This window comes from Mastomys coucha, unplaced genomic scaffold, assembly GCF_008632895.1.
Source record: "Mastomys coucha isolate ucsf_1 unplaced genomic scaffold, UCSF_Mcou_1 pScaffold17, whole genome shotgun sequence".
Taxonomy (NCBI): Eukaryota; Metazoa; Chordata; class Mammalia; order Rodentia; family Muridae; genus Mastomys; species Mastomys coucha.
In genome coordinates this window covers 12,118,067-12,139,496 of record NW_022196899.1, presented here as the reverse complement: position 1 = coordinate 12,139,496, position 21,430 = coordinate 12,118,067, and the positions used below count along the sequence as shown (strand labels likewise).

The following is a 21,430-nucleotide window of genomic DNA, read 5'->3' as shown; positions in this document are numbered from 1 at the left end:
TGAGTCATTGGGTGGTCGCGCTGTCCCGAGACTTGAGTAAGGATCTCCCCAGTTCCGGGGGTCTTTCAATGATATAGGTGATTTTGGGATACTGGATCTCCAACAACAAATGATATTGTTGGGATATGGTATGATGTAAACAATGAACATAATGTTAGCTATCAATCTCAGCTAGTGAGTAAGTTTGCCCCAGTGATTTTATAAACCTTAGATATTAACCTTTAAATTGTATATGTGTTGTGAGAGCAAAAATCTATATATCACATTGGATTCTGATGTGTCTGAACAATCCTTAAATATTTTGTTGCCCATTGTGATATAATATAATCTGTTTCTTAGTATATGGTATATCCTGGTCTATGTATTATTGTATGAGAGAGAGGATGGCTATATGAATTTCTCCCTTGTAAATTCTTAGGATGAAAATGTTCAGATGAATTTTCTACCTTTTCATCATTTCAAAAGGAATATTCAAGTTATTTCTATTCCACTACTTAGAAGCATTCATTAGAGGTGACCTTTTGTTGTAGACACCAGCAGCTATGCATATCAGGTTCCTGAAAGAGAGACAGGGGCATGGGGAAAATAGGGGAATCAGACTATGAGAGAAATGACCAGACCAAGTCAAAAAGTTCCAATCAAGGTCCAATGTGTATTTCAGCGTCTGAGAATATATAGGCAGGGAACCCATCCCCCAGTAAGCCAGGATCTTGTGGCCTAATTAGCATTTTGTTGTTCTGTCCAGAAGGCAGGTGAAGCAGCTCAGCAGGGCATGGCTCCTAGTAGGAACTTCTGAAGAGGCAGAGAAGCGAAGGACTTCCTTGGTCTCAGGAAATTCCACCCTAAGTGGGCTAGCTGCTTGTGTCAAGGACAAAGTCTGGTCCAGCCCGCTGGAGGCTGGGGGAGGGCACATTTTGTAATATATTTTGTTAATTTACTGAAGGCCATGTTTTCATTTGTGAAATACTGTCTACCCCACAGAGTTATTATTGTGTTTTAACACGAACATTACTCTGATTCTGGCAGACTGAATCTAGTTCCAGACATCTTTGTTGTTGAGTGTTCTAAGCTTTGTTCCAATGGTGTTATAGAGTTGTTACTAGGAAAGAAAACTCCAATGCGTCTTATCTTACAAATATACAACCCTACATAGAGGCTTCCAACTTTTGAAAAATAAAATCATCTGGCTTCAAAAGAAATACTTTTTGACAGATATATTTGGTGCAAATATGCTTTACCTGTGTATTTCAATGTGTAACACTGTTTCCTGGGTAGTATGTAGCATAACTAAAATTGGCTCAACAATAGCAACATAATATCAATCTATAACAGAAGAATTTCACCCAGATTTTCTGTTGTTTCTTTTTTTCTTCTGTTAAGTTTCTAAGATGAAGATTCAGTATGCAAGGACACCTCAGAAACTAGTCTATGTGTCTTAAATCAAGTCCTCTATCTTTGTCTTAACTTCCCCACCTAATATGTGGGAAGGAATACTATGATCCCAAGAGAGCTTTACTCTCTTTCCATTTATTTTCTCTTCAAATATTGAAGATCAAGTTTTCTGCTGCGAATTCAAAGTTGATGACACGAGGTAGTGTACTCTGGTGATTTTTGTAAGAACTGCTGCATCTGCTACATTTTTCCCCTCTGAATAAAGGCCATTAAGTTAAAATACAAATTAAAAAACAGCAAGTTGTCGATGTTGTGTCACAGTAGGAATTCTATGATAGAAGAAAGAGGCCACATTCATGTGGTACCCATGATTATTAGAATGCTTTGTAAATAGCATATTTCTATTTGTAGCATGCATACATAAGTATAAATGAAAATGTACTAATCATACATACTAAATTAGATTAATAGATAGGAGAGACCCATTCTTTTAGTATACAGCACTTTTTTGGTAACAGTCCAGACAAAAGGGAATCTGATAAAGGAAGATAACTCACATTTTGTTCTCTTGTCCTTCCATCCTACTGGGAATTGATTCATCTTATTGCTGTTGCTTCCCAACCAGTGTTTCCAGGGTTCTGTCATGGACTGAAGACCAGCAGCTTTCTGAGAATCATCTAGGTTTTCAACTTAACAGTGGGACTGCTGAGCACACACATATGTAGAGTACACAACTACCAGTCTTGCAGACTAGTTATTAGAAACAGTTACTCTATTCTAAACCTCTCAAGTGTGTTATTGCTATTTTAATATAAAATGACATAATAGCTTCTTTAATATACATTACACTATTCATATATTCATCTCATTGGTTGCTCCTTGAAAGAACCCTAATATACAGTGGGACTACTAGATGGTTTTTGAGATAAGTGAGGACTGTCTTTCATTTATTTGATCTTTTTACAATGATTTTTCTTTTCGAGTTTTTTTTTTAATTTTTATACAAAATCACGAGTTTCTTTGTGGCATTGTCTTATATATACAAAGTAGTGATATGTATAGTAAAGCCTTTATTTCTGGCTTTAAATGAAATGTATAGTAAAGCCTTTGAGCCTGGCTTTGAATGAAATGTTTCATCAATCCTTTGCTATGTTTGGGTCAATTAGTAGAGGCTGAGAAATGTTTTGAGATGGCTTGAACCTCGAGAAAAATGTTGTCTCTCTAGAGAATCTGCAGCTGCACTATCCTCAGTCCTAAGACATGTTTGGCAAGCCTGGACTTCTTACTTTTGATTATGGCTACCCCTGGTCAAAAGGGACTGAGATTGTGTGAGTTATCTGATTCACATGCAGCAAGTGTACAATAACTTTGGTAGCTAGAACCTTTCCCAGCCTGAATTAACCTTGTATAATGTTTTAATAAAATTATTGGAGTGAGCTTGTTGTGTGTCCGTTTTTTCCAAGAAGGCTGAACCACTCTGCTCCTTTGGAAAATAAAGGCTTAGCATCTTGATGAGCTTTTCTCTGTACTGCAGCACCTATGACTGCTATAAATCAATAATAGAATTTTGGTTAATTATATTACTCTTATTTTCTACTCTGCTATCCCCATGCCTCCACTTCCAGTCTATAACATTCTGATCCCAGCTTTCTCCTTTTTTTTTTATGGCACATCTTGTATTATTTTTCCTATATCTTTTTTTCTCTTCTGATTCCCTTTTCAGATTTCTAATCACTTAACTACCACATAAATAAATGTATATAAAAATTGGAATCTAGGACCTGTATATGAGAGAAAATATGGGGTGTTAGTCTTTCTTGGGTTAAGTTACCTTACTTACTTAATATAATTATTTTCTAACTTGATTCATTTTCCTGCAAAGTTGTTTTTCTTTAGCATATAAAATTCCTTGTATGTATTTGTTCAATTTTCCTTATCTGTTATTGGAAATTTATATTGAATCAGAATCTTTTGAGTATATGTATATACGTATATACATATGAGTATATACCCTTTGCAAGGGTATATTTGCATCAAAGTTTTAACTTTTTGAGAAATTTCTACTCTTACTTAAAAAAAAACAATATGCTTTGTTACTATTTTAAGAATATCACATAACATATTTTGGGCATACTTATGAATCTACCTCCTCCTCCCAGTATACTTTGTGTCCTTTAATTTTTTTTTCTAGAGAGACAATCTCACAGTAGACATCTGCTTTCCTGGCTTTTATACTATGTCTTCCTTCCCGGCATTTTCCCTGAGGCTTAGATATAGACATTGCATTGGAAATTTATTAGTTAGAGATAGATACCCCATGATCACTTTTTCTGTGCTTTAGCCATTTGAGGCTTTCATTGAGGAGATACATCTTTTTCAATAAGCATAAGCATTGGCAATACAGTAAGCATGTATACCGGTTTAGAAAAGAGGCAGTCGTAGGTCATCTCTAGTTTCCATGACCTCACCAGCCGTTAGTAGATTTACCATGCTAGGTATGAGTTCCTCTTATTGACTGAGCCTTAAGTCTAATTTGGTGACTGTTATATACTGATGTGTTATAGGAGTACCTTTAGGGATATCTTTCTGTGCTGCTCATTATTGTACTTTGTAGGCACTACAGTTGAATAGGACTATTGATTGCTTTTCTCCCTTGAGTTCTTGTAAAACGTATTCTGAAACTATGAGAAAATACATACAAGAAGATTCCAATTTAGATTCAGATCAATTCCTCTAAGTTCTGTGTCCAAAGTATGTGGTGTTTTCAGCAATATATTCTTACATTCTTTTTCTGAAAAGAATCAATGCCAACATTAATAGCCTACATTGTTCAGGTGGCCTTATCGACTTCTGTAACCAACAACTTGAAAGGAGTCTCCTCATATTTGTTACTAGAGGTTTTGTTAGGCTGTTTATTGTTTGAGGTGAAAGCATTATCACTCCAAATGATATACCTTTTAATAAAATATATATGTGTAGTAGTTGGGTACTGTCAGAGCCTCTCAGGAGACAGCTATATCAAGCTGGATTGTCCTTCCTTCAGTCTCTGCTCCATAGTTAGTCTCTGCAACTCCTTCCATGGGTATTTTGTTCCCCCTTTTAAGAAGAGATGAAGTATCTACACTTTGGTCTTCCTTCTTCTTGAGTTTCTTGTGGTTTGGTGCAAACCCTTCAGCTCCTTGGGTCCTTTCTCTAGCTCCTTCATTGGGGACCCTGTACTCAGTCCAATGGATGGCTGTGAGCCTCTACTTTTTTAATAGGGTTATTTGGTTCTCTGGAGTATAACTTCTTGAGTTCTTTGTATATATTGGATGTAAGCCCTCTATCAGATGGAGGATTGGTAAAGATCTTCTCCCAATTTGTTGGTTGCTGTTTTGTCCTATTGACAGTATCCTTTCCCTTACAGAAGCTTTGCAATTTTATGAGGTCCCATTTGTCAGTTCTCAATCTTAGAGCATAAGCTATTGGTGTCCTGTTCAGGAAATTTTCACCTGTACCTATGTGCTCCAGGCTCTTCCCCACTTTCTTTTCTATTAGTTTCAGTGTATCTGGTTTTATGTGGAGGTCCTTGATCCATTTGGACTTGAACTTTGTACAAGGAGATAAGAATGGATTGATTTGCATTCTTCTACATGCTAACTGCCAGTTAAGTCAGCACCATTTGTTGAAAATACTGTCTGTTTTCCACTGAATGGTTTTAGCTCCTTTGTCAAAGATCAAGTGGCCATAGGTTTGTGGGTTCATTTCTGGGTCTTCAATTCTATTCCATTGATCTACCTGCCTGTCACTGTACCAATACTATGCAGGTTTTTTTTGTTTTGTTTTGTTTTGTTTTGTTTTATCACAATTACTCTGTAGTACAGCTTAAGTTCCTGGATGGTGATTTCACCAGAAGCTCCTTTATTGTTGAGAATAGTTTTGGCTACCCTGTGTTTTTTGTTATTCCAGATGTATTTGCAAATTGATCTTTCTAAGTCTTTGAAGAATTGTGTTGGAATTTTGAACAGGATTGCATCGAATCTGTAGATTGCTTTCAGCAAGATGGCCATTTTTACTACATTAATCCTGCCAATCCATGAGCATGGGAGATCTTTCATTCTTCTGAGATCATCTTCAATTTCCTTCTTCAGAGACTTAAAGTTTTTGTCAAACAGATCTTTTACTTGCTTAGTTAGAGTCACACCAAGGTATTTTATATTATTTGTGACTATTGTGAAGGATGTTGTTTCCCTAATTTCTTTCTCTGCCTGTTTATCCTTTGTGTATAGGAAAGCCTCTGATTTGCTTGAGTTAATTTTAGATCCAACTACTTTGCTGAAGTTGTTTATCAGGTTTAGAAGCTCTCTGGTAGAATTTTTGGAGTCACTTAAGTATACTATCATATCATCAACAAATAGTGATAATTTGACTTCTTCCTTTCCAATATTTATCCCTTTGATCTCCTTTTGTTGTCTAATTGCTCTGGCTAGGACTTCAAGTACAATATTGAACAGGAAGAAGAGGGTGGGCAGCCTTGCCTAGTCCCTGATTTTAGTGGGATTGCTTCAAGTTTCTCTCCATTTAGTTTGATGTTGGCTACTGGTTTGCTGTATATTGCTTTTACTATATTTAAATATTTACTATATTTATTGCTTTTACTATACAGGCCTTGAATTCCTGATCTTTCCAGACTTTTATTGTGAAGGGATGTTGGATTTTGTCAAATGCTTTCTCAGCATCTAATGAAATGATCATATGGTATTTTTCTTTGAGTTTGTTTATATAGTGAATTACATTGATGGATTTCTGAATATTAAACCATCCCTGCATCACTGGGATGAAGCCTACTTGATCATGATGGATGATCGTTTTGAAGTGTTCTTTGATTCGGTTTGCAAGAATTTTATTAAGTATTTTTGCATCGATATTCATAAGAGAAACTGGTCTGAAGTTTTCTTTCTTTGTTAGGTCTTTGTGTGGTTTAGGTATAAGAGTAATTGTGGCTTCATAGAACAAATTGGGTAGAGTACCTTCTGTTTCTATTTTGTGGAATAGTTTCAGGAGTATTGGTATTAGGTCTTCTTTGAAGGTCTGATAAAACTCTGCACTAAACTCATCTGGTCTTGGGCTTTTTTTGGTTGGGAGACTATTAATGCCTATTTCTATTTCATTAGCAGATATGGAACTGTAAAGATCGTTGATCTGATCTTGATTTAACTTTCTTACCTGCTATCTGTCTAGAAAACTGTCCATTTCATCCAGGTTTTCCAGTTTTGTTGAATATAGGCCTTTGTAGTAGGCTCTATTGATTTTTTTGGATTTCCTCAGTGTCTGTTGTTATGTCTCCCTTTTCATTTCTGATCTTGTTAATTAGGATAATGTCTCTGTGCCCTCTAGTTAGTCTGGCTAAGGGTTTATCTATTTTGTTGATTTTTCTCAAAGGTCCAGCTCCTGGTTTGGTTGATTCTTTGTATAGTTCTTTTCATTTCTATTTGTTTGATTTTAGCCCTGAGTTTGAATATTTCCTCCCTTTGACTCTACTTGGGTGAATTTGTTTCCTTTTGTTCTATAGCTTTCAGATGTCAAATTGCTAGTACATGGTCTCTCCAGTTTCTTTTTGAAGGAACTTAAAGCTGTGAGTTTTCCTATTAGGACTGCTTTCATTGTGTCTGATAAGTCTGGTTATATTGTGGCTTCATTTTCATTAAACTCTAGAAAGTCTTTAATTTCTTTCTTTATTTCTTCCTTGACCAAGTTATCATTGAGTAGAGTGTTGTTAAGTTTCCACATGTATGTGGGCATACTATTGTTTATGTTGTTATTGAGGAGGAGCCTTAATCCATGGTGATCTGATAGGATACAAGGAATTATTTCAATCTTCTTGTATCTGTTGAGACCTGATCTGTGACCAGTTATATGGTCAATTTTGGAGAATGTACAATGAGGCGCTGAGAAGAAGGTATATCCTTTGTTTTAGGATAAAAAGTTCTATAGATATCTGTTAAATCCATCTGTTTAATATCTTCTGTTAGTCTCACTGTGTCTTTGTTTAGTTTCTGTTTCCATGATCTGTCCATTGGAGAAAGTGGGGTGTTGAAATCTCCCACTATTATTGTATGCTGTGCAATGTGTGCTTTGAGCTTTAGTAAAGTTTCTTGTATGAATGTAGATGCCCTTGTATTTGGAGCATAGAGGTTCAGAATTGAGAGTTCATCATGGTAGATCATACTTTGATGAATACGAAGTGTCCCTCCTTATCTTTTTTGATCACTTTAGGGTAAAAGTCGATTTTATTCGATATTAGAATGGCTACTCCAGCTTTTTTCTTGGGACCATTGGCTTGGAGGATTGTTTTGTAGCCTTTTATTCTGAGGTAGTATCTGTCTTTGTCACTGAGGTGGGTTTCCTGTATGCAACAAAATGTTGGGTCCTGTTTATGTACCCAGTCTGATAGTCTATGTCTTTTTATTGGGGAATTGAGTCCATTGATATTAATAGATATTAAGAAAAAGTAATTGTTGCTTCCTGTTATTTTTGTTGTTAGAGTTGAAATTCCATTCATGTGGCTATCTTCTTTTCATTTTGTTGGAAGATTACTTTTTTGCTTTTTCAGTCTCTCTCTCCTCCCAATTCCACACTCACAAAACTTCTCCTCCCTCCCCTTCTCCTTTGAGAGGGGGAGCTGTCTCCCCTTGAACAAACCCACCCAGGTTCATCAAGTTATTGGAGGACTAAGCATGTTCTTTCCCATTGATACCAGAAAAGGCAGCCTAGTTTGAGAAACAGAATTCATAGGCAGGCAACAGAGTACAGAACAGCCCCTACTCCAGTTGTTGGGAGACCCACATGCAGACCAAGTTGCACTTCTGCTACATATGTTCCAGGGTGGGTGAAAGGGGATGGGAGATGGTCTTTGTCCAATCACAGGCCTCTTCCTGCCATAATACTTTAGTGTGATTAGACAGGGAAAATCCTGTCACAACCCTCTGTGGTTGCAGATGCACAAGTGTACATATATGTGTGGAGGCCAGAGGTTTAATGTAGCAGGTAGTTTTAAAATAAACCCATGCTAAATCTGGCTATGCCTGGTGTATAGCCTGAGACTGTGACCAAGTGCTTTTCCTAGCCAATGCCTTGCCCACAAATGCCCACTCGGCCTCTCTAGAGCTCCAAGATCACTCTCTTGCCAGCCCACCACTCCGCAATCATCAGTGTGTGTACTCTAGCCAGCTCAAGCTCCCCTGTGGTTACCTCCTCCCTGGAGCTCTGTCCTTTGCCCAATCTTCCCACTCCAAAGCCTGGCCAAATTCCACCCCTGCTATGTTCTGTCCCTTATGCCTACGTGAGTTTCAGTGACTGGAAAACACCAGACAATCTTAGTTTAAAATCAACAGATGACACAACCGCAGGGTACAGAATCTATTGTCCTAAAGTCATCAACTATTCTTTGTTGGAAATCTTACAGTGACAGAGGTCACTATTGGTTCTAACAGTTCCCTGTCTACATCCTTGGTTCTAACAGTTCCCTGTCTACATCCTTGGTTCTAACAGTTCCCTGTCTACATCCTTGGTTCTAACAGTTCCCTGTCTACACCCTGCTTCCTCTCTCTCTCTCTACCTTGCTGTGGGCTTTTCCTTTCTCCTGTGTCCCCCCTTCCTCTCTTGGATCCAGAAGGCCCACCTCCTCTTTGCCCAATGATTGGCTTCTTGTCATCTTTATTAGCCTATCAACTCATTAGGGGAAATTCCCCTACAGTTGAGTTCCAGTGTCTCTCTCCATTGTCTTCCACATTTTTTTTTGAGATAGCATCTTTCAGTACACTTGGAGCTCACCTATTTGCCAGGAATAATTGGTCAATAAGGACAATGTCTTAAAAAACTACCTAGGATATTAAGGCAATAAAATATTTCTGCACTGAAAAATTCTGGTATGAAAAAAGGCATTGAGGAAGATCCTAGATAGTAAAGATATTCCACACTCCTGGATTTGTATAATCAATATAAAATGGGTATTGTTATTTTGTTATCAAAAGTAATCTACATATTCAATGAAATCCATCAAAATCCAATAAGATTCTTCATATAACAAGAAAAATATCCTCAAATCTATCTATCATCTATCTATCTATCTATCTATCTATCTATCTATCTCTATCTATCTATCCATCTATCTATCTATCTATCTATCTATCTATCTATCTATCTATCTATCTATCTGTCTATCTATAAAACAGCAGATGAGCATTGATACCCAAAAAGAATCCAAACAAAACAGTCTCATAATACCTGACCTAAAATTATTCTACAGAGTAATATTGACAAAGACAACATGAAACTTGTACAAAAACAGAAATGAAGACCAGCGAAGTGTAATAGAATACCAAAAAGTAAACCAAACAGCTATAGACACCCAATTTAAATAAATGTATCAAATTCATACACTGGATAAAAGACAAGCTATTTGATAAACAATAATAACAAAACTAGATACACATAGCAGATGGAAAAGTGTTTGCTATGCAATCTGAGTGCATATTCCTAGCATTCATATATAAGAAGTCAGGTGTGGTAGTGTGTACAATGTGTAATCATTGCTTTGTTGAGGTAGTGACAGAATGATCCCTGGAACTTGATTGCCACCTAGTCATTATCATGGACTCTATCTGAACTGCCGGCTCCCAATAACGACATGGAGGCTTTTCATTATTATAAAATCTTGGCGTTAACTTGACTCGCTCATCTAAATAAACCTGACTGTCTAGCTCTGTTCCACCACATAGCTTGTTACCTCTGCTCAGTACCAGCACTTGTTTCTTTCTCCATGTCTAGATGACAACTATTTCGCCTCTGACTCTTTCCCAGAGTTCCCTATCATTGTTCCAGAACTGAACCAGTAACCAAAGAGGACTTATGCACAACAAAATGTAGAAGATACTTAGTTTAGTCTTCATGCAAGTCCCCCAAAACTGGAGCAGACACTATCCCTAAATGTGTTGCCAGTCTGAAGATCTTGTTCCCATAACTGGGTCACCTTTCTGGCATAGGTAACATACTGCACCTTAGTAAGATAATGCAGAATCTAAGAAAGATTCTGCAGTGACTTGATGTCTGTGTGTGAGGGTCTCCTCCTTATCAGAGGAGAAGTGGAAGAGGAGTGGGGGAAAGACCTGTGAGAGACAGGAATAGGAGGAGAGAGAAAGAGCTGATTTGGGGATGTAAAGTGAATAAATAAGTTAATGAAAAACCGACAAATAAAAACAATAACAACAAAACAAAACAAAACCAAAAAGAAACAGTTAGTAAATGGAGAGAAATGTAATCACACTAAAATCACAATAAAATCAATATTGTTCATTGTCTCCTTATTTATTCAATATAATACCTGAAGTTTTAGCTAGAGCAACAAGACAACAAATGGAGATCAAGTTAATACAAATTGGAAAGGGAGAAGTCAAGGTATCACTATTCATGGATAATATGATAGTGAACATAAGTGATGCCCCAAAATTATACCAAAGAATTCCTACAGTTGATAATCAATACTAGCAAAGTGGCTGGATACAAAATTAACTCAAATAAGTTAGTAGTCCTCCTTTAAACAAATAATAAATGGGTTGAGACAGAAATTAGGGAAACAACACCCTTTGTAATAGCCATGAATAATATAAAATACTTTGGGGTAATTATAACCAAGCAAGTGAAAGATTTTTATGACAAGAACATCAAATCCCTGAAGAAAGACATTGAAGAAGATATCAGAAGATAGGAAGATGGACCATGCTCATAAATAGAAAGGATTAACATAGTGAAAAGGTACATCTTACAAAAATCAATCTATAGACTCAATGTAACCCCCATCCAAACTCTAATACAATTTTTAATAGGACTCAAAAGAGCAATTCTCAACTTCATATGGAAGAAAACAAAAACCTAGGTTAGCTAAAACAGTCCTAAACAATAAAATAACTGGAAGAATCACCATCCCTGATCTCAAGCAGTATTATGTAGCAGTAGTGATTAAAAAAAAATCTTTTTATTGGTATAAAAACAGAGAAATAAATTAATCAGTGGAATCTAATCAAAGACATAGAAATAAATCAAGTGATAGCTGGTGAGGATGTGGAGAAAGAGGAAATCCCACCTTCATTTTTGGTGGGATTTCAAGCTGGTACAACCATTCTGGAAATCAGTGTGGCAGTTCTTCAGAAAATTGGACATAGTATTAGCTGAGGGATCAGCTATACCGCTCCTCCTAGGCATATGCTCAAAAGATCTTCCAATATATAACAAGGACACATGTTCCACTATGTTCATAGCAACCTTAGTTATAATAGCAAGAAGCTGGAAATAACTCAGATGTCCTCAACAGAGGAATGGATACAGAAAATGTGGTATATTTAGACAATCGAGTACTACACAGCTATTAAAAACAATGAATTTATGAAATTTACAGGCAAATGGATGGAACTAAAAACTATCATCCTGAGTGAGGAAACCCAGTCACAAAAGAACACACACGGTATGCACTCACAGATAAGTGGATATTAGGAAAAAAGCTCAGAATACTCACCATACAACTCATAGAGCATATGAAGCTCAAGAAGAAAGAGCAAAAAGTGGATGCTTTAGTCCTACTTATAAGGAGGAACAAAAGAATCAGGAGAGGTAGAGGGAGGGAGAGCCTTGGGAGGGAGGGAGAAGAGAGAAGGGAAAAGGAGGGCAGGATCAGGTGTGGGAGGAGACAGGGGACATGTAGAGAGGGTCTGGAAATTGAATAGAGGTGTGTAACAATGGGATATGGGGGAATGGGAGTGGCCACAGAAAGTTCCAGACACAAGGAAAACAAGAGGTTCCCAGGACCCAATGGGGGTGGCAGTAGCTGAAATACCCAACAAAGGGGAGAGAGAACCTGGAGAGACCATATCCAGAGTTTAGGCACAGCCTCCTGTGGAGGGATGGGGCCACCCACCCATTTCAAAAATACTAACCCAGAATTGCTCCTGTCTGAAGGAAATGCAGGGACAATGAGTGGAGCAGAGACTGAAGGAAATGCCATCCAGAGACTGCTCCACTTGGGGATCTATCCCATATGCCGACACTAAACCCAGACACTAATGTTGATCAAGAAGTGCTTGCTGACTGGAACCTGGTTTAGCTGTCTACTGAGAGGTTTAGCTGCCAGAGCCTGATCAATACAGATACAAATATCAGACTGAGCATGGGGACCTCAATAAAGGAGTTAGGGGAAGGACTGAAGAAACTGAAGGGGTTTGCAACCCCATAAGAACAACAATATCAACCAACCAGACCCCCCCCCCTCAGAGCTTCCAATGTCTAAACCAGCAACCAAAGAATACACATGGAGGGGCTCCAGCTCAAGCTCTGAGATCAGCCATTCATTAATGGGACCTCATGAAGCTGAAAATCTTCTGTAAGGCAAATGACACTGTCAATAACACAAAATGGCAGTGTACAGATTGGGAACAAATTTTCACCAACTGCACAGTTTTGAAAGGGCTAATATCCAAAACCGATAAAGAACACAAGAAGTTAGACAGCAACAACCCAAAGAACCCAAGTTTTAAAGATGGATACAGAGTTAAACAGTGGATTCTCAACAGAGGAATATTGAATGACCAAGAAGCATTTAAAGAAGTGTTCAAACTCTTTTATCATCAGGGAAATTCAAACCAAAACAACTCTGAGATTCCATCTTATACTGGTCAGAATGGCTAAGATCAAAAACTCAGATGACAGCACATGCTAGTAAGGATATGGAGCATCCTCTTCTTCAGATGCTGGTGGGATTACAAACTTATACAACCATTCTGGAAACCAATCTTGTGGTCTCTCAGAAAATTGGAACTATTTCTACCTGAAGACCCAGCTATACTGCTCCTGGATGTATACCCAAAAGATTCTCTACCATGTCACAAGAACACATGCTCCACAATATTAATAGCAGTGTCATTCGTAACAGCCAGAAACTGGAAGCAACCCATACGTCCCCCCCAACCAAAGAATGCATACAGAAAATGTTCATTTGCACAATGGGATGCTATTCAGCAATTAAAAATAAGGACATCATAAATTTTGCAGTTAAATAGATGGAACTAGAAAATATCATCCTGAGTGAGTTATGTAAATGCATGGTATGCACTCACGAATAAGAGAATATTAGCCACAAAGTACATTTTACCCTTAATATACCCTACAGACCCAAAGAAGCTGAACACAAAGGGAGACCCAAACAAGAATGCTTGAATCTCACTTAGAAAGAGGAATAAAATGGTCATAAGAAGTGGAAGGAGGAAGGGAACTGGATGAGAGAGAGGATATAGAGGGTAATTGTGGGGGTTTCAGGATCAGGTGTGAAGAGAGATATGAGAGAGGGCCAGATGGCCAGGAGAATGAATGGAAATCTGCAGCTGCAGAGGTTGGGGATCTGGGCTGGGAATCTATGAAGTACCAAAGACCTGTAATGTAGGAGGCTACTAGAAGTCACTGTAGGTGACTGTAGCCAAGACACCTAACAGAGGGGATATGGAACCTGAAGATGCCACCTACTATAGCCTGTCAGGACCACCATTCGAGAGATAAGAATGCCAACCCATTTGTAAAACTTTCAACCCAAAATTTTTCCTGTCTAAAAGTAATGCAGGGACAAAGATAGGTCAGAGAATGAAGAAGCGGGCAATCAATAATGGGTCCAACTTGAGACTTACCCCATGGGCAAGCATTAATCCATGACCCTACTAATGATACTCTCTTATGCTAAACATTTAGACCATAGCCTAGCTTAACTGTCTTCTGGGAAGTTCTACCTAGAAGCTGACTCAAACAGATGGAGATATCCACCAACAGATATTGGATGGAGATCTGGGACTCTTAAGAAAGAGATGGGGGAAGAATTAAAGACTGGAATGGGATAGGAACTCCACAAGAAGACGAACAGAATCACTTAACCTGGACCCTTGGGAGGTCTCAGAGACTGAGCCATCAACCAAAGAGCATACACAACTGTACCAACGGCTCTGGTACATATGTACCTTGTAGATCACTCTCCTTCTGGGTCCCCCAACAAGTGGAGTGGGGACTGTGCCCAAAGCTATTGACAGAATTTGTAATCTGTTCTCCAACAGGGCTGCCTTAGTCTAGCCTCAGTGGGAGAGGATGTGCCTAACCTTGCAGAGACTTGATGAGCCATAGGAGAAGGGAGAAAGGGCATGTGGGAGGAACTCTATGATGGGAGTAGTTGAACGGGCAGAAATTTGGATGTAAAAACATAAATTAATTTTTAAAAATACGTGGAAAAAAGACTAGCTAGAATTGTTGAGGTTTTGTCTTTTACTGTCTATTGTAATACCAAGTTTCCCAAGACTCCACATAGCCTTTGCAACCCAGCCCCCAGTTAATTGTCATTGGTAAATAAAGATGCCAACACCTAATGTCTGGGCAGAAGAGACAGAAGTGGAGTGGAGATTTTGAAGGCTTGAGGGAGGGAGGGTGATCAGATAAGAAAGAGCAGGAATAAGCTGCCATGGCAAAGAAGGATGTGCAGAAGGGAGATGAGCAGCTGTGAACTAAGGGACAAGAGAACACAGCTCAGTTAAGACCTGCCCAGATGGAACATAGTAAATAGTAAGTGATAACTAGGGATTATCAATAGTAAAGTATTGAGTGTAGGCAGCTGATAAGCTATTGTGCTGCCTAAGGCTATTTAAAAATATGCAGGCTGTGTACATATTTCATCCAGGAACATAAATGGTCTAAGGTGGGGAAGAAACCCAGTGAGATACTTTAAAATATATATTTTTTTACTACAAGAATGTTTAACATTTAAGCAAATTAACCAAAATAAAGAAAAACAAGATCTTACTTAAAACTAGAGAAGAAAGGAAACAATACAAATTAATGAGAAAATTAACAGAATAAAAAGAGTGCTTTTTAAAACTCTTCAAACTTCTAAAAAAATAAATCAAAGAAGATCTCAGAAGATGGAAAGATCTCCCATGCTCGTGTATTGGCAAGATGAACATAGTATAAATGTCAATCTTGCTGAAAGCAATCTACAGATTCAAAGCAATCCCCATCAAAATTCCAACTCAATTCTTCATAGAGTTAGAAAGAGCAATTTGCAAATTCATTTGGAAAATAACAACAACAACAACAACAAAAAAAAAAAACCCAAAGAGCAAAAGCTATATTACAGAGCAATTATGATAAAAACTGGTACTGGTACAGTGACAGGCATATAGATCAATGGAATAGAATTGAAGACCCAGAAATGAACCTACACACCTATGGTCACTTATTCTTTGACATAGGAGCTAAAACCATCCAGTGGAAAAAAGAACATTTTCAACAAATGGTGCTGGCTCAACTGGTGGTCAGCATGTAGAAGAATGCACATTGATCCATACCTATCTCCTTGTACAAATCTCAAGTCCAAGTGGATCAAGGACCTCCACATAAAACCAGATACACTAAAACTTATAGAGGAGAAAGTGGGTAAAAGCCTTGAACACACGGGCACAGGGGAAATTTTCCTGAACAGAACACCAATGGCTTATGCTCTAAGATCAACAATAGACAAATGGAATCTCATAAAATTACAAAGCTTCTGTCAGACAAAGGACACTGTCAATAGAGCAAATAAGTAATGAACAGATTGGGAAAAGATCTTTACCAATCCTATATCTGATAGAGGGCTAATATCCAATATATAAAAAGAACTCAAAAAGTTAGACTCCAGAGAATTAAATAACCCTATTAAAAATAGGGAAAAAGCTAAACAAAGAATTCTCAACTCAGGGATCTCGAATGGCTGAGAAGCATGTAAAGAAATGTTCAACATCCTTAGTCATCAGGGAAATGAAAATCAAAACCACCCTGAGATCCCACCTCACACCAGTCAGAATGGCTAAAATCATAAACTCAGGTGAGATGCTGATGCTGGTTAGGATATGGAGAAAGAGGAACACTCCTACATTGTTGGTGGGATTGCAAGCTGGTACAACCACTCTGGAAATGAGTATAGTGGTTCCTCAGAAAATTGGACATAGTACTACCTGAAGACCCAGCTATACCACTACTGGGCATATACCTAAAAGATGGTCCAACATATAACAAGTACACATACTCCACTATGTTTATAGCAGCCTTATTTATAATAGCCAGAAGCTAGAGGCAATAACTGTTGTCTATATCAACAGAGGAATAGATATAGAAAACGTGGTACATTTACACAATGGAGTACTACTCAGCTATTAAAAGTAATGACTTCATGCAATTCTTAGCCAAATGGATGGAACTTAGAAAAAATCATCCTGAGTGAGGTAACCCAGTCACAAAAGAACATACATGGTATACACTCACTGATAAGTGGATATTAGGAAAAAATCTTGGAATGCCCATGATACAATTCATAGACTACATGAAGCTCAAAAAGAAGGAAGACCAAATTGTGGATGCTTCAGTCCTTCTTAGAAGGGGTGAACAAAATACTTACAGGATTAGAAGGTGGGAGGGGCTTGGGAGGAAGAGAGGAGAGGGAGAGGAAAGGGGGGCAGGATCAGGCATGGGAGAAGGCAGGGATGATATACAGAGGGTCAGGAAATTGATCAGAGGTGTGTAGCAATAGGGGATGGGGAACTGGGAATAGCCTCTAGAAAGTCCCAGATACCAGGAAAGCAAGTAGCTCCCAGGATCCAGTGGGAATGAGATTAGCTGAAATGCCCAACAAAGGGGAGAGAGAACCTGTAGAGACCATATCCAGAGTTTAGACAAGGACTCTGTTTGGGGGATGGGGCCACCCACACATCTCCAAATTTTTAAGCCAGAATTGCTGGTGTCTAAAGGAAATACGGGACAAAGTGTGGAGAAGAGCCTGAAGGAAAGGCAATCTATATATTGTCCCACCTGGGGATTCTTTCCATATTCAAACACAAAACCCAGATACTATTGCTGATGACATGAAGTGCTTGCTGACAGGAGCCTGGTTTAGCTGTACCCTGAGAGGCTCTGACAGAGTCTGACAAATACAGAAGTGGATGCTCACAGCCAACTTCTGGACTGAGAATGGGAACATCAATGGAGGAGTTAGAGAAAGGACTGAAGGAACTGAAGGGGTTTGCAACCCCATAAGAACAACAGTATCAACCAACCAGAGCCTCTCCACCCCCCCCCCCCCCGAACTCCTAGGCACTAAAAGACCAACTAAAGAGAACACATGGAGGCACTCCATAGCTCCAGCTACATTTATAGCAAAAGATTGCCTTATCTGGCATAAGTGGGAGGGGTTGCCCTTTTTCTTGTGAAGCACTCTCATAGAAGCAGAGCAAGGGGAGATAGAATAGGGAGTTTCCAAAGGCGATAACATTTGAAATGTAAATAAAGAAAATAGTCAATGATAAAACAAATAACTAACACAATACTCAATAACTATTTTAGAAAATAGAAATGAAACAAAAGTTCTAATATTTTTTTTACAGAGCCAATATTACTCTAATCCTCAAAACTAAGAAATGTAAAACAATGTCAATCTCTCTGATAAGTATGAACACAAAAACTAACAGTAAAATAAGTGCAGAGTAACTCTCAGAACAGATTAAAATATTATCTATCATGACCAAGTTGACTTCAGGCCAGAGATGCAGGGACGGTTCAATATTTGGAAATTTATATAATCCAACATGTAAATATTGTTAAAAAATAAAAACTGCCAATCAATGAAACCAGAAAAGAAGGTCATCTCGAGTGAAGTCTGAGGACCCAGAAAGACAAATATAGTTAGTATTCAAGTACAATCATGCATCAGAAAACAATGTTTTCATTCAAATAGAGTTTTTGTGCAATAAATTCTAATTTTGGTTGCCCCTCCTCCAACTCCTTCTCGATCCCCTCCACTCAGTGTGATTCACATCCTTTCTTGGTCTCTCTTACTAGAAAAAAAAATAGGTATCCAAAAATAAAATAATATAATATAAAACAAAAGAAAATAAACCCGAATAGGAGAAAACAAACAAATAACAAAAGAGAAGAAGAGAAGACAAAAGAAAAGGAAAGAAGAGAAGAGAAAAGAAGAGGAGAAAAGAAAAGATAAAGGGAACACATATTGAGTCAGGTATAAACAAAATCCCATGAAAACATATAAGCAGAGGACTCTGGGGTAAGAAAAGAAAGAAAAACTGTCCAGAGGAAGCATTCTGAGACAAATAAAACAAAACAATAGAATCCAATCACCTCAAAGTTTGACCTTGTTTTATGTTGCCCACTCAGCGATGGATATGGGGCCTGGCTATATGAGCCATTTCTATAAAGAGTCAGACTCTGTTGGAGAAAACTTGTTTTTTCATTTGTGTGTGATTATCAGTTGGAGATAGCCCAATTGGGTAAGGATGTGGACTTGTAACCACTTCTATACTCAGTTCTGGGACCTCATCAAGCTTGGACCTATGCATGCTGCCATAGTCTCAGTGAGTTTATTTGTGCATTAGTTCTGTATGTTTAGAAGGCTTTGTTTTCTTGGTGTGTTCCATCCTCTCTGGTTCTTAGTATCTTTCTGCCTACTCTATTGCAGAATTCTCTGAGCTGGAAGGGGAGAAAATTGCTCTGTCTCTGTCTCTCTGTCCGTCTCTCTGTCTCTCTCTGTCTCTCTCTCTCTCTTTCTGTCTCTGTCTCTGTCTCTTCTCTCTCTCTCTCTCCACTGTTCAGCTGTGCATCTCTGTATTTATTCTCATTTGCTGCAGAAAGAAGACTGTCTGCTGGTGACTAAGCAAGACACTGACCTGTAAGTATAGTAGACATTATCATTAGAAAACATTTTATTGTTGTGGTCCTTTAGCATAACATTACTATGTTAAATGAAAGATGCAGAATATTCAGCCTTTTCTTGTTTCCAAACTTTGATAGAAGGCATTCAGTCTTTCACCCCGTATGTAGTACTTAAGAGTTCTACTTAACATACACACAGTTTATTAAGTTGAGAAATTTTCCTTTCTAGTCTACTGAGTATGTGTTTATTACAAAAAGATGTTGAATTGAGAGAAGATCCAGATTACTATGTTTGCTAAATGAAATACACAGCTTATGGGCTACAGGGAATACATTCACCATAGCAGTGGTTGCATACACACAGGTGCAGAGACTTGCTTTAATAAATAAATAACATCTTGATGAATAATCATAGTTGAAACTACAACCACATTAAGGCTATAATAAATCATTGCTGTTTTCCATGATTTGTATATTTACAAACAGTAGAGTGATGAAAAATTATAGTAATCAGTTCTGTGATGATCTAAGATCTCTCTCTCTCTCTCTCTCTCTCTCTCTCTCTCTCTCTCTCTCTCTCTCTCTCTCTCCAGATTCTTCCTAGTACTGGAGCTTGAACAGAGGGATTTTTCATGCTAAAGAACCATTCTACCATTAAATCACACCCATAATATAATTTACATTTGGATGGTAATTACTGTGAAATTCACAAAAGAATATCATACAGATTCTGTTTACAAGTTTTTTTAAAAACCAATGCTTCAAATGATTAGTATTATCTCTTTATTACATAATAGGTCTTATTCATAAGGTAAGCAGCAGTATGAACATTATGCCTATTGTTAGTGATCTAGAATTTTAATATCAGGAACTGGGTTGAGGCAAGTTGTTGACTGTGAGCTCCTCTCTTGTGATGTTCCCTGAGTCTTAGAGGAAGTAGTGTAAATATTCGTTCTGTTTTGTGCTGAGCATTCATCTGTCACTTATTGGAAACACCTGAGTATCTGTGGGTCTTATCTACTTCCAATAACTGCAAAATGTGTCTCTGATTAAGTCAGAGAGTGGCATCTGCCTATGTGTATAACCATAAACATTTGGAAGATACTCTGGCACCATGCCAACATAGCAAAACAACAATATATGTGTCACTTATTGCCCTCAATTGCTTCAATAATGTGTTCCTGACTGGATTTACAGTATCAGAAATAATTTCCTTCATATGGAGTAAGCCTCAAATCCCATTAAAAAACAATTGGTTACTTCATGCTGGGGACAGCCCTGGGAATAGCCGGGTCCCATAAAGGAGGTGAGGAGTTAGGGAAGGAGGAGTAAGTCAGGCAAGATGGTCAGGAAAATCTTTCATTCTGATAGACTGGCAGTCAGAGTGCTTTAGTTATACAAAACTTAGTAGGCAGGGATAGACTCATGTTGTTTCAACGTAGATCATATCATTTGTGTTCTCAGACATGTGTTTTAACTTCTTTGTCATAAGTTTATCATCAATTGACAAACTATGACAGTACAGAGCTCTTGAGGCCAAAGCTGCTGTCATTATTAATCAATTTCTGATATAATACAATTTTATATCTTATATATTTGTAAAATATATTTTATTTATTTTTTAAATGAGAACTTCTTATTCCAGGAACCTCTTCAATTCCAAGGTCTTTTTGATGCTGTTACATATGAATAACTATAGTTGGATAGGCCAAAAACTGACCTTGATTTAATCAAAAACACCCTTTAAAGCTGTTGATTATAATTCAAAGAGATACAAAACTTAGCACCTCTGTAATATTAAAAACAAAATCGAACAAAAAAGAAGTTGATTTCAATAAACCTAAAATACTCGTGGCTGCCCGAAGGGGAGATTTTGATCATCCTGCTTAAACAGATACTCTCATATCCACAAGAGGTAATTTGAAGTAAAATCAAGATGAATCCATTATCTATTTCTTTTCCAGATCTTCTTGTGGCTATTCTTAGACTTTTCAGGAGACTGAGTGACTCCTTTGTCTGTGACTATGGTGTATGACATGGAGATTTAGAGTGTCATCTGTGTCATCTGTCTCTGGACATGCTTCGATGGCATCCGTGGACACTTGCTCCTATTCCTTTCCTTTTTTTTTATTAGATATTTTCTTTATTTACATGTCATATTTCCCAATTTCCCCTTCAAAAACAAAAACAAGCCGGGTGGTGGTGGTGCACGCCTTTAATCCTAGCACTTGGGAGGCAGAGGCTGGCGGATTTCTGAGTTCGAGGCCAGGCTGGTCTACAGAGT

At 37.9% G+C, this 21,430-nt stretch overlaps 1 pseudogene; it reads right to left on the bottom strand.

Moving 5' to 3' along the window:
* Positions 1 to 21,091: 21,091 nt before the first annotated feature.
* LOC116094866 overlaps positions 21,092 to 21,430 on the bottom strand; it is a 1,593-nt pseudogene continuing 1,254 nt past the window's right edge.